The 12,001-nt window shown below is 37.7% G+C and overlaps 1 protein-coding gene across 7 annotated transcripts in view; it reads left to right on the top strand.

Annotated features, from left to right (window-relative positions):
• Positions 1-12,001, top strand: part of BMPR1B (bone morphogenetic protein receptor type 1B) — a 448,509-nt gene that overhangs the window by 56,342 nt on the left and 380,166 nt on the right. For 2 of the 7 annotated variants that reach the window (XM_069593684.1, XM_069593690.1), the window contains exon 2: positions 3,295-3,346. The exons of the other annotated variants lie outside the window; for them this stretch is intronic. The gene's annotated coding sequence lies outside the window, so the exon portion shown is untranslated. The remainder of the gene's footprint in view (positions 1-3,294; positions 3,347-12,001) is intronic. 7 annotated transcript variants of the gene reach the window in all.

Genomic DNA, 12,001 nt, shown 5'->3' with positions numbered 1-12,001 from the left:
TCCTCCTGCCTCCAATCCCTCCTAGCATCAGAGTCTTTTCCAATGAGTCAACTCTTCGCATGATGTGACCAAAATATTGGAGTTTCAGCTTTAGCATTAGTCCTTCCAAAGAACACCCAGGACTGATTTCCTTTAGAATGGACTGGTTGGATCTCCTTGCAGTCCAAGGGACTCTCAAGAGTCTTCTCCGACACCACAGTTCAAAAGCATCAATTCTTTGGTGCTCAGGTTTCTTCACAGAACAACTTACACATCCATATATGACTGCTGGAAAAACCACAGCCTTGATTAGATGGACCTTTGTTGGCAAAGTAATGTCTCTGCTTTTTAATATGTTATCTAGGTTGGTCATAAGTTTCCTTCCAAGGAGTAAGCGTCTTTTAATTTCCTGGCTGCAGTCACCATCTGCAGTGATTTTGGAGCCCCCCAAAATAAAGTCTGACACTGTTTCCACTGTTTCCCCTTCTATTTGCCATGAAGTGATGGAACCAGATGCCATGATCTTCATTTTCTGAATGTTGAGCTTTAAGCCAACTTTTTCACTCTCCACTTTCACTTTCATCAAGAGGCTTTTTAGTTCCTCTTCACTTTCTGCCATAAGGGTGGTGTCATCTGCATATCTGAGGTGATTGATATTTCTCCCGGCAATCTTGATTCCAGCTTGTGCTTCTTCCAGCCCAGCGTTTCTCATGATGTACTCTGCATATAAGTTGAATAAGCAGGGTGACAATATATAGCCTTGACGTACTCCTTTTCCTATTTGGAACCAGTCTGTTGTTCCATGTCCAGTGCTAACTGTTGCTTCCTGACCTCGAGTAGAATGCTAGATTTCTAATTTAAGAAAATAGATATGTAGCAAACAACAAAGGTTTTTACTGTGTAGCACAGGGAACTATAATCAATATCTTGTAATAATCTATAATGGAAACTAACCTCAAAAATAATACATGAACATATGTATAATGGAATCACCTTGCTGGGCATGGGAAATATTGTTGGTCAACTGTACTTCAATAAAATATATAAAGAAAAATTCAATGGATTAGCAACTTCATTCCATCTGTAACTCATTCTTTTATGACCGAGTAATATTCCACACTGTATACATGTATCACATCTTCTTTATCCTTTGATCTGGTGAGGGACACTAGGGTTTCTCTCAGATCTTAGATATTGTAAATAGTGTTCCTGTGAATATTGGGGTGCATTATCGTTTTGAATTAGTGTTTTCATTTTTTTCTGGGTATACCCAGGAGTGGAATTGCTGGATCATATTGTAGTTCTATTTTTAGTTTTCTTAGGAAATGTCATTTCTGTTTTCCATGCTGGCTGTGCCAATTCGCATTCATACCAACATTGTATTTGGAAAAATTATACTGTGGTTGGAGTGTGTGTGTGTGTGTAAAGATCTCTCAGTTTTGTCTGGCTCTTTCGATCCCATGGCCTGTAGTCTGCCAGCTCCTCTGTCCATGTAATTCTTCAGGTCAGAATACTGGAGTGCATAGCCTTTCCCTTCTCCAGGGGATCTTCCCAACCCAGGGTCAAACCCAGGTCTCCCATACTGCAGGCGGATTCTTTACTATCTGAGCTACCCAACATTTATTATTTGTAGCACTTTCATGATAGTCATTTTGACAGGTGTAATATCTCATTATGGTTTTGATTTGCATTTCTCTATTAGGCATGTTAAGCTTCTTTTCAGGTGCCTGTTTGCCATCCATATGTTATCTTTGGGAAAAAAAATGTCTATTCAGGTCTTCTGCCCATTTTTTGATTGGGTCATTTATTTTTTTGATACTGAATTGCATGAGTTTTTTGATATCACCCTTCGGTCGTACCATTTGCAATTTTTTTTTTCCTTTTCAGTTGGTTGTCTTTTCATTTTGTTGGTGGTTATCTTTGCTATGCAAGAGCTTTTAAGTGTGATTAGGTCTCATTTGTTTATTTGATTTACAAGAGGAACAAAAATAAATAGAGCTGTTTTAGTGTTCTGTGCTCTCTTCCAGGAGTTTCATGGTTTCAGATCTTATATTTGGATCTTCAGTCCATCTTAAGTTTATTTTGCATATGGTGTCGAGGAATGTTCTAATTTTGTTCTTTCACCTGTAGCTAGCCAGTATTCCCAGCACCAAATATTAAAGAATCTCTTTTCTTCAGTGTGTGTTCTTGACTCCCTTGTTGTTGATTGATTGACCGTAGGTATGTGGGTCTCTTTCTGGGCTTTCTGTCCTATTTCATTGATCTGTGTCTGTTTTTGTTCCAGTGCCATTTTGTTGTGATAACTGTGGCTTTGTAGTATAGTCTGAAGTCAGTGGATATGATTCCTCCAGTTCTGTTTTTCTTTTTCAGGATTGTTTTGGCTATTTGGGGGACTTTTGTGTTTACATGTGAATTTTAAATGTCTTTGTTCTAGTTCTATGAAAAATGTCCTTGGTATTTTGACAGGGATTGCATTGATTCTGTAGATTGCTGAGGATAGTATGGTCCCTTTAACAACGCTGAGTCTTCCTGTCTAAGAACATGGTATATCTTTCCATCTGTTTGAGTTATTTTCAGTTTCTTTCATTAGCATCTTACAGTTTTTGAAGCTCAGGTCTTTTGCCTCCTTCAGTAGTTTTATTGCTTGAGTATTATTTGTAGGTAGGACATCATATAAAATTGTCCTCATTGAATACACTTTAATTTCACCTCCTTTACACCATTATATGGACTTCCCTGGTGGCTCAGACGGTAAAGCGTCTGTCTACAATGCGAGAGACCTGGGTTTGATCCCTGGGTCAGGAAGATCCGCTGGAGAAGGAAATGGCAATCCACTCCAGTGCTATTGCCTGGAAAATCCCATGGACAGAGGAGCCTGATAGGTTACAGTCCATGGGGTCGCAAAGAGTCGGACATGACTGAGCGACTTCACTTTCACTTCACTGTACACCATTATAATTGAAACAACAACAAAACTTGCACAGGCTCACTTGAAATGAAGTTACCCTGATAAAGGTACAGAATATTAGTTCTTTTATTTTGTATAAACTCTGGATGATATATCTTCAGGTGAATTTACTTTGAACTCTCCAAAGGTCATGCTGATAATAAGTCAGTATAAGCAAAAGGTACCTAGTACAGCTGTTTTCTTCTCAATTACTAGTCTCATTTAATGCTTCTTTCCATTGATTTTCCCCCCTCCCTTTTGCATACACTATACAGTCCCTCCCTGCCAACTTGAAGAAAAGAGAAGCAATACTTTGCATGAATAATTTTTTTCTTCTCTTTCTAAAACACATTTGTTTTACTCTTCAGAAACAGAGGCCAACCATCTGAAGGACTCAAGAATACCAGGCAGCTTTCTACTGTAGGTAAAAAACTTTTGCATCAAGCTAAATATCCATGTGGTCTCTGCTAGTATCTGAGATTTGAGGCCTAAGTACAGCCACGTGTTCGCCCATGGGGAAAGGAGGAACACAGGTGGTTCCTGTTATTTTCCCTTAGAACCTGCCTCTTGAAGGAAGTACGTGTGTCAGTGAAGGTGTATCAGTGCCACCTTTAAGTTGTTTTGCACTTGTATGCAGGCACAGAAGAACCTGTGAATTTACAGCTTTTTTGCCTCTAAAACAAGTTGGCAATGGACTAAGGTCCAAATGGCACAGTTTTGTTTTTTTTTCTGCATTTGTGCTATAAAACGAAACTCTCAAGAAATAAGGAGAGAGAATTATGCAGGCTGTTGCTATCAATTCAAGGTACATGGCTTTTTGAGTCAAATTCCTTTATTATGTATATGTTTGTGTTTATTTGCTTCCAAACCAAAGTATTTTTATTGTTTTGTGTTGAAGACCTGCTACAGTGTGTTCAACACTTTTGGGGCATATTCTATCTTTAATGAATACCATATTCTTTTTTTTTTTTTTTTGGTATTTGCAACACCATTCATTATTTTTCATTGACAGTTAAATTACCACTTGAGAGTATCTGTTGACTAGAAAACAAATCCTCTACTTTTAATAATAAACCAGGAATCCTTCAGAATAACTCCCACACCGATTGATGGAAGGGGTCAGGGAGAAGGTATGAGTAGTGGAAATGTGTAGCTGAGGTATACAGCCTTGCCATCAGACACAGCTGTGTTAGAGTTGGTGCTCTTTGAAGATAAAATGGTCAGTGGTCATTGTCCAGATCATCTTTGTCTCAGATGCCTAAGTGCCACTCCAGGGTTCTTTAATGGGTACTATATTAACTTGGTAACACTGTAAGTAAGCATATAAACAAATACTCACCCTAGTCAAATAGGTCATTTTGTTCCTTCTAGAGTTGAATAGGTCCTTTTGTTCCAGGGAATAAAAGTATCTACTAGATACTAGTGGTATCTAGTAGTATCCTGAGTAGGTATCTACTCTAGTAGTATCTAGTCATCTTCTAGGATTAGAAATTCAGTGCAGCAGGAGAAGGTATAAATTTGGTCTCTAAATGGAAATAGGCAGCAAATTGTATTGTTGTGCCAAGGTCAGGAATCTAACAAGATTGGTATGCAAGACTACATCAAACATTTCATTACAGAGACAAACCAAGTGCAATTTGATTTTTAATTTAAAAAGTCTTAAGTCTGTTTTTTTACAATAAATAAAATATACTTCATATCTAAATCTCTTCTACTATAAAGATAAAACCTAGACTGTTTTTCTTGAAGCTGTCGATTACAAGTGGTCAGGATAAACATGCCAAGTATACATTTCTGGGGTGTATTGTGTTGTTTTTTCACCCTTGTGTCTTGAGTGGCTTCCTCAGTGTCAGGCACATAGTTGGGTGGTTAACTGATGCTAATTGGGTTAATTTGGCATGATTCTTTCAAACAGGGATCAGATATCTTTATTATATGTATTGTATATAATGTATAATATATTCAGCTTATAAACTGTATTTAACATGTAAATTATATATATTTGTATCTTTATATATATCATGGATCAAATATTTTAATTATTTGTATCTAATACATAAATATGTACATAAAATTCTTTTAAAATAGTCCATAGCATAGTGTTAGGAAGACTGGGTAGAAAATTTACTGGTTACAAGGAAAATCAGATGTTTACATGTTTCCTTATGAAATGAGAAAAAGGTAGCATAATGAAGGTAATTGAATACTTATCAAAGTTCTCAAATGGCTGATTTTCAGACTCAATGAATGTATTTAGTTATGATAATGCTTATTGTTGCATAATGATGATAGCTCAAAATGTATAGTGCTCAGCTATTAGAAAGAACAAATTTATTTCTTCATGTTACGTTCAGAACAGATTTCCTGACTAGCAGATGGTTCTTTGATTAGTGATTTAAGGACCCAGGCTGACCTTATTTTATGGCTCCACCGTTTCCCATGTGTGGCCTCCATGGTGCTTACGTGCTTCAGGCTGAGGGGAGAGACCAGGGAAATTGCACACTGGAGGTTCCGTGGGCCAGGAGTAGAGGTGCTGCATCCGTTAGTGGCTGTGCTCACATCCCATTGGCTAGAACTCACCTGCCTAACTCACGGCTCCTCACCTACCTTCCAGGAACTAGGAGTGTAGTCTAGCCATGTGCTAGACCATAGATAATCAACTGCAATACACTCTTCTTTCATCACTGTTTCTTTTCATTAATCACATGACTCCAATAGGGCTGTTATATTCCAATCTAGCCTGATCATTAGAAGAATTAATGGCTCTTTTAAAAAATCAAAGCTAACTGAATGTTTGAGTACAAAATTCCTAAGTTTAAGAACTGCTAAGCTTCGATACCTTGGTCATGACAGATTTCTCCAGTGCCAGGGAGGGAACCTTTGAATCCAAATATTTTCTCTGTATAAAAGGCCCACCCACAATAACATTCATTTGCAGAAGGAAATGATTTATTGCTCCCTGTGAATGAGTGCCAAAAAAAGTTTTCTACTGAAATTTGGTGCCAGTGTTTCCATATAAACATAATTTTACTATATTCGGAGATGTGGAAATTTATTTTTTCCATAGAATTTATAGGTTTTGTGATGTAAAGGGTTCTCATAAAGTCCTTGTGCAGTTTGAAATCTTGAAAATATTTAACTTTTATAGTTCAAAAATTTATGTTGTAGAAATGACATAAACAAGATCTAGAGGACATTTAAAGCTTTTTTCTTCCAGTTTACTTGGTCTGCTTGGCAAAGGATATTGTTTTATATTCTCATTCATTAAACATGCACTGGGTACCAGCTGTGTATTGTGTCATGGGCACGCATTTGTTCCCTAGTTGTCTAGAATTTAAAGTCAGGTTGAGGAGAGAAGCTCTTAATCTATGAACTCAACACGTAATCTATTCTGTTAGAGGAAATGGTGAAGGAGAAAGAGACCTATTTTTGAGGAGAGTTTCTGATGCTTTCATAATGATGACATATCATCTTGCCCTTGTTTTAATAGTCAATTGTTATTTACCTAAGATAGAAGGGCTTTAGAGTATTCAGGGCAAAGAAAAGCACAGGCAGAGTAATGAAGGTTTGGACAATTCATGACATGATTTGGATCCTGGAATTAGTTTTCAAAGGCTGGGAGTTTGGCAGGTTAGGGAGTAAATGTGGGTTGTATGCCCTTCCCAGTAGACTGGACTGGCTTTTCAGAGCACACTGAGGCTTTTTACTTTTTTCCATAGGCACCAGATAGGTCTCTGAGTTTTCAATATGGACAATGATACAAGCTGTATTTTAGAATGATAACCCTGTTAGCTATGTAAATAATGTGTTAATGTTAAAAAGACCAGAGGAAGCTGAGAGAGAATGAGGGCAGTCTCTGGGAGTGGAGAGCCCAAAATGGTTAGGGGAGAGAGTCCACAAGTAGAATTGCCCAAAGTTTTTCATCAGTTTCTAAAAGTGGTTTTTCGGTTTGTCATGAGAAATTGCAAAGATAATAATAAGTAAAATTGAGTAGTATCTTTGACCCAAACTTTAATACATTTATTTTTTTATTATTATTTTTTATTTTTTTATTTTTTAAATTTTAAAATCTTTAATTCTTACATGCGTTCCCAAACATGAACCCCCCTCCCACCTCCCTCCCCATAACGTCTCTCTGGGTCATCCCCATGCACCAGCCCCAAGCGTGCTGCACCCTACGTCAGACATAGACTGGCGATTCAATTCTTACATGATAGTATACATGTTAGAATGCCATTCTCCCAAATCATCCCACCCTCTCCCTCTCCCTCTGAGTCCAAAAGTCCGTTATACACATCTGTGTCTTTTTTCCTGTCTTGCATACAGGGTCGTCATTGCCATCTTTCTAAATTCCATATATATGTGTTAGTATACTGTATTGGTGTTTTTCTTTCTGGCTTACTTCACTCTGTATAATCGGCTCCAGTTTCATCCATCTCATCAGAACTGATTCAAATGAATTCTTTTTAACCGCTGAGTAATACTCCATTGTGTATATGTACCACAGCTTTCTTATCCATTCATCTCCTGATGGACATCTAGGTTTGTTTCCATGTCCTAGCTATTATAAACAGTGCTGCGATGAACACTGGGGTACATGTGTCTCTTTCAATTCTGATTTGCTTGGTGTGTATGCCCAGCAGTGGGATTGCTGGGTCATAAGGTAGTTCTATTTGCAATTTTTTAAGGAATCTCCACACTGTTCTCCACAGTGGCTGTACTAGTTTGCATTCCCACCAACAGTGTAGGAGGGTTCCCTTTTCTCCACACCCTCTCCAGCATTTATTGCTTGCAGATTTTTGGATCGCAGCCATTCTGACTGGTGTGAAGTGGTACCTCATTGTGGTTTTGATTTGCATTTCTCTAATAATGAGTGATGTTGAGCATCTTTTCATGTGTTTGTTAGCCATCTGTATGTCTTCTTTGGAGAAATGTCTATTTAGTTCTTTGGCCCATTTTTGGATTGGGTCGTTTATTTTTCTGGAATTGAGCTGCATAAGTTGGTTGTATATTTTTTAGTTTAGTTGTTTGTCAGTTGCTTCATTTGCTATTATTTTCTCCCATTCAGAAGGCTGTCTTTTCACCTTGCTTATATTTTCCTTTGTTGTGCAGAAGCTTTTAATTTTAATTAGATCCCATTTGTTTATTTTTGCTTTTATTTCCAGAATTCTGGGAGGTGGATCATAGAGGATCCTGCTGTGATTTATGTCGGAGAGTGTTTTGCCTATGTTCTCCTCTAGGAGTTTTATAGTTTCTGATCTTACATTTAGATCTTTAATCCATTTTGAGTTTATTTTTGTGTGCGGTGTTAGAAAGTGATCTAGTTTCATTCTTTTACAAGTGGTTGACCAGTTTTCCCAGCACCACTTGTTAAAGAGATTGTCTTTACTCCATTGTATATTCTTGCCTCCTTTGTCAAAGATAAGGTGTCCATATGTGTGTGGATTTATCTCTGGGCTTTCTATTTTGTTCCATTGATCTATATGTCTGTCTTTGTGCCAGTACCATACTGTCTTGATGACTGTGGCTTTGTAGTAGAGCCTGAAGTCAGGCAAGTTGATTCCTCCAGTTCCATTCTTCTTTTTCAAGATTGCTTTGGCTATTCAAGGTTTTTTGTATTTCCATACAAATCTTGAAATTATTTGTTCTAGTTCTGTGAAAAATGTGGCTGGTAGCTTGATAGGGATTGCATTGAATTTGTAAATTGCTTTGGGTAGTATACTCATTTTCACTATATATATTCTCCCGATCCATGAACATGGTATATTTCTCCATCTATTAGTGTCCTCTTTGATTTCTTTCATCAGTGTTTTATAGTTTTCTATATATAGGTCTTTAGTTTCTTTGGGTAGATATATTCCTAAGTATTTTATTCTTTTCGTTGCAATGGTGAATGGAATTGTTTCCTTAATTCCTTTTTCTACTTTCTCATTATTCGTGTATAGGAATGCAAGGGATTTCTGTGTGTTGATTTTATATCCTGCAACTTTACTGTATTCATTGATTAGCTCTAGTAATTTTCTTGTGGAGTCTTTAGGGTTTTCCATGTAGAGGATCATGTCATCTGCAAACAGTGAGAGTTTTACTTCTTCTTTTCCAATTTGGATTCCTTTTATTTCTTTTTCTGCTCTGATTGCTATGGCCAAAACTTCCAGAACTGTGCTGAATAGTAGCCGTGAAAGTGGGCACCCTTGTCTTGTTCCTGACTTTAGGGGAAATGCTTTCAATTTTTCACCATTGAGGATAATGTTTGCTGTGGGTTTGTCATAGATAGCTTTTATTATGTTGAGGTATGTTCCTTCTATTCCTGCTTTCTGGAGAGTTTTTATCATAAATGGATGTTGAATTTTGTCAAAGGCCTTCTCTGCATCTATTGAGATAACCATATGGTTTTTATTTTTCAATTTGTTAATGTGGTGAATTACATTGATTGATTTGCGGATATTGAAGAATCCTTGCATCCCTGGGATAAAGCCCACTTGGTCATGGTGTATGGTCTTTTTAATGTGTTGTTGGATTCTGATTGCTAGAATTTTGTTAAGGATTTTTGCATCTATGTTCATCAGTGATATTGGCCTGTAGTTTTCTTTTTTTGTGGCATCTTTGTCAGGTTTTGGTATTAGGGTGATGGTGGCCTCATAGAATGAGTTTGGAAGTTTCCCTTCCTCTGCAATTTTCTGGAAGAGTTTGAGGAGGTTAGGTGTTAGCTCTTCTCGAAATTTTTGGTAGAATTCAGCTGTGAAGCCGTCTGGACCTGGGCTTGTGTTTGCTGAAAGATTTCTGATTACAGTTTCAATTTCCGTGCTTGTGATGGGTCTGTTAAGATTTTCTATTTCTTCCTGATTCAGTTTTGGAAAATTGTACTTTTCTAAGAATTTGTCCATTTCTTCCACGTTGTCCATTTTATTGGCATACAACTGCTGATAGTAGTCTCTTATGATCCTTTGTATTTCTGTGTTGTCTGTTGTGATCTCTCCATTTTCATTTCTAATTTTATTGATTTGATTTTTCTCTCTTTGCTTCTTGATGAGTCTGGCTAGTGGTTTGTCAATTTTATTTATCCTTTCAAAGAACCAGCTTTTGACTTTGTTGATTTTTGCTATGGTCTCTTTTGTTTCTTTTGCATTTATTTCTGCCCTAATTTTTAAGATTTCTTTCCTTCTTAATACATTTATTTTAAATATAGTTTTTGGATTTTGCATTATATGTCAAATACAGAAAAACAAAAATTAACAAAGTACAGGAAGATGAAGACAACCTTTATTGCTTCTTGTTATGAAAATAATTGATGTTTTACTTATGGCTTCTTCCTTACTTCATCTCATATAAGGATTTTAACCATTGTTCTAATTTTAGTAGCAAACTGGTTAATTACACAGTTATTTACAGAATACCTACATGTGCTCAGAGATGATCTAGTTTATGAAGATGAACTGTAAATCTCCTGCCATTGTGGAGTTGAATATTCTCTTAAAGGAGACAGATAATATATAAAATGAATAAGAAAATCTACACACAGTGGCAGGTGTTCATAACACCTATGGAGAAAAATAAAACAGAGGAAGGGTTTGGCAACCATGGAAAGGTCTGTTATTAACAACTAGTGATCAGGGAGGGCACTCAGAAGGCAGCATATGAGGAGAGACCTGAAGGTTATGAGGAAACAAGCTACATGGATTCTGAGGGAAAGGGTTTCCAAGTAGAGGGAACAGCCAGTGCTCAGATGGAGGAAGGAAACTGGGAGACCTGTATGTGAGGAACACCAGGATGGCAGTGTGGCTGGAAGAGTAGGACAGAGGGGAGGAGACTGGGTCTGAGAGGGAGATGGAGGCCTTCTTGCTGTAGCCTTGTAGGCTGCTGTTGGGATTCTGGGATTTTCCCTGAATTAAATGAGGTAGAGAGTTTTGAGTACAGATGTGACATCATCTGGCTGACGTTTTCAAAGGGTAGCATTGGCTGTTATGTTGAGGGCAGACTGTAGTGGGCCAGGATGGAGGCGGTGAGGAGGCCACCTCAACAATCCAGTTACGAGAGAAAATGCTGGCTTGGACTGGAGTGATAGTGGTAGAGATGGTGAGGAATGGTCATACTTAGGCTGTATATGCTGACCAATGGCATATGCGGTGTGAGAGAGGAGTCAAGGATGACACCGAAGGTTTTTGCCTGTACAACTGGAAGAATGGGGTTAGCATTGTCAAAATAGGGAAAACAAGAACCCAGAGTCTAGTTTGAGCATCACAAAGTTGCTCTGTCTACACGATACACAGATGAAAAAGGCCAAGGAGGTAGTTGCCAGATACACTACCCTGAAAGTCTAAAGGTCAGAGTAGAATTTTGAGTATGCCAGGATGGTGTTTGGATGAAAAATAGAGTTAATTTAAAACTGGTTTTAAATAACCCAAATATCATCTGTTTATAAATCAGTTCAGTTCAGTCACTCAGTCGTGTCCGACTTTTTGTGACCCTGTGGATCGCAGCACGCCAGGCCTCCCTGTCCATCACCAACTCCCGGAGTTCACTCAGACTCACATCCATTGAGTCAGTGATGCCATCCAGCCATCTCATCCTGTGTCGTCCCCTTCTCCTCCTGCCCCCAGTCTTTCCCAGCATCAGAGTCTTTTTCAATGAGTCAACACTTCGCATGAGGTGACCAAAGTACTGGAGTTTATTTAACACTTAAAATGAATTGGGATATGTTGCAATGACAAGAGGAAAATAGATTGTCTCTATAAGGATATATTTCTCAGGGACTTTTTCCTTTTCTATTCATATTAAAATTCTTTTAAAAAAAACCATATTCTCATTTTTATAAATCCAGGATTCAGTAAAGGAGAACTTCAGAGATGGTTTTTCTTTAATTTGGGCTCAGAAAATAAGCTTTCCTAGAAACACAGCATGTTACTGCCATATGTAAACATTATGCTTACCAATTGTTTACCTACGACCTTATTCTGCTTTCCAGTAATAAGAGTTTTTGACAGGGTCACACAGTGAATGCCAGAGTGGAACTCTTAAAAGAGTGTGGGCCCTGAAATACATCCTGATTTTGCAATTTATTAGCTGGCTGAACTTAGG

This window comes from Ovis canadensis, chromosome 6 (assembly GCF_042477335.2).
Source record: "Ovis canadensis isolate MfBH-ARS-UI-01 breed Bighorn chromosome 6, ARS-UI_OviCan_v2, whole genome shotgun sequence".
Lineage (NCBI taxonomy): Eukaryota > Metazoa > Chordata > Mammalia > Artiodactyla > Bovidae > Ovis > Ovis canadensis.
This window is presented reverse-complemented; position numbering and strand designations above follow the sequence as displayed.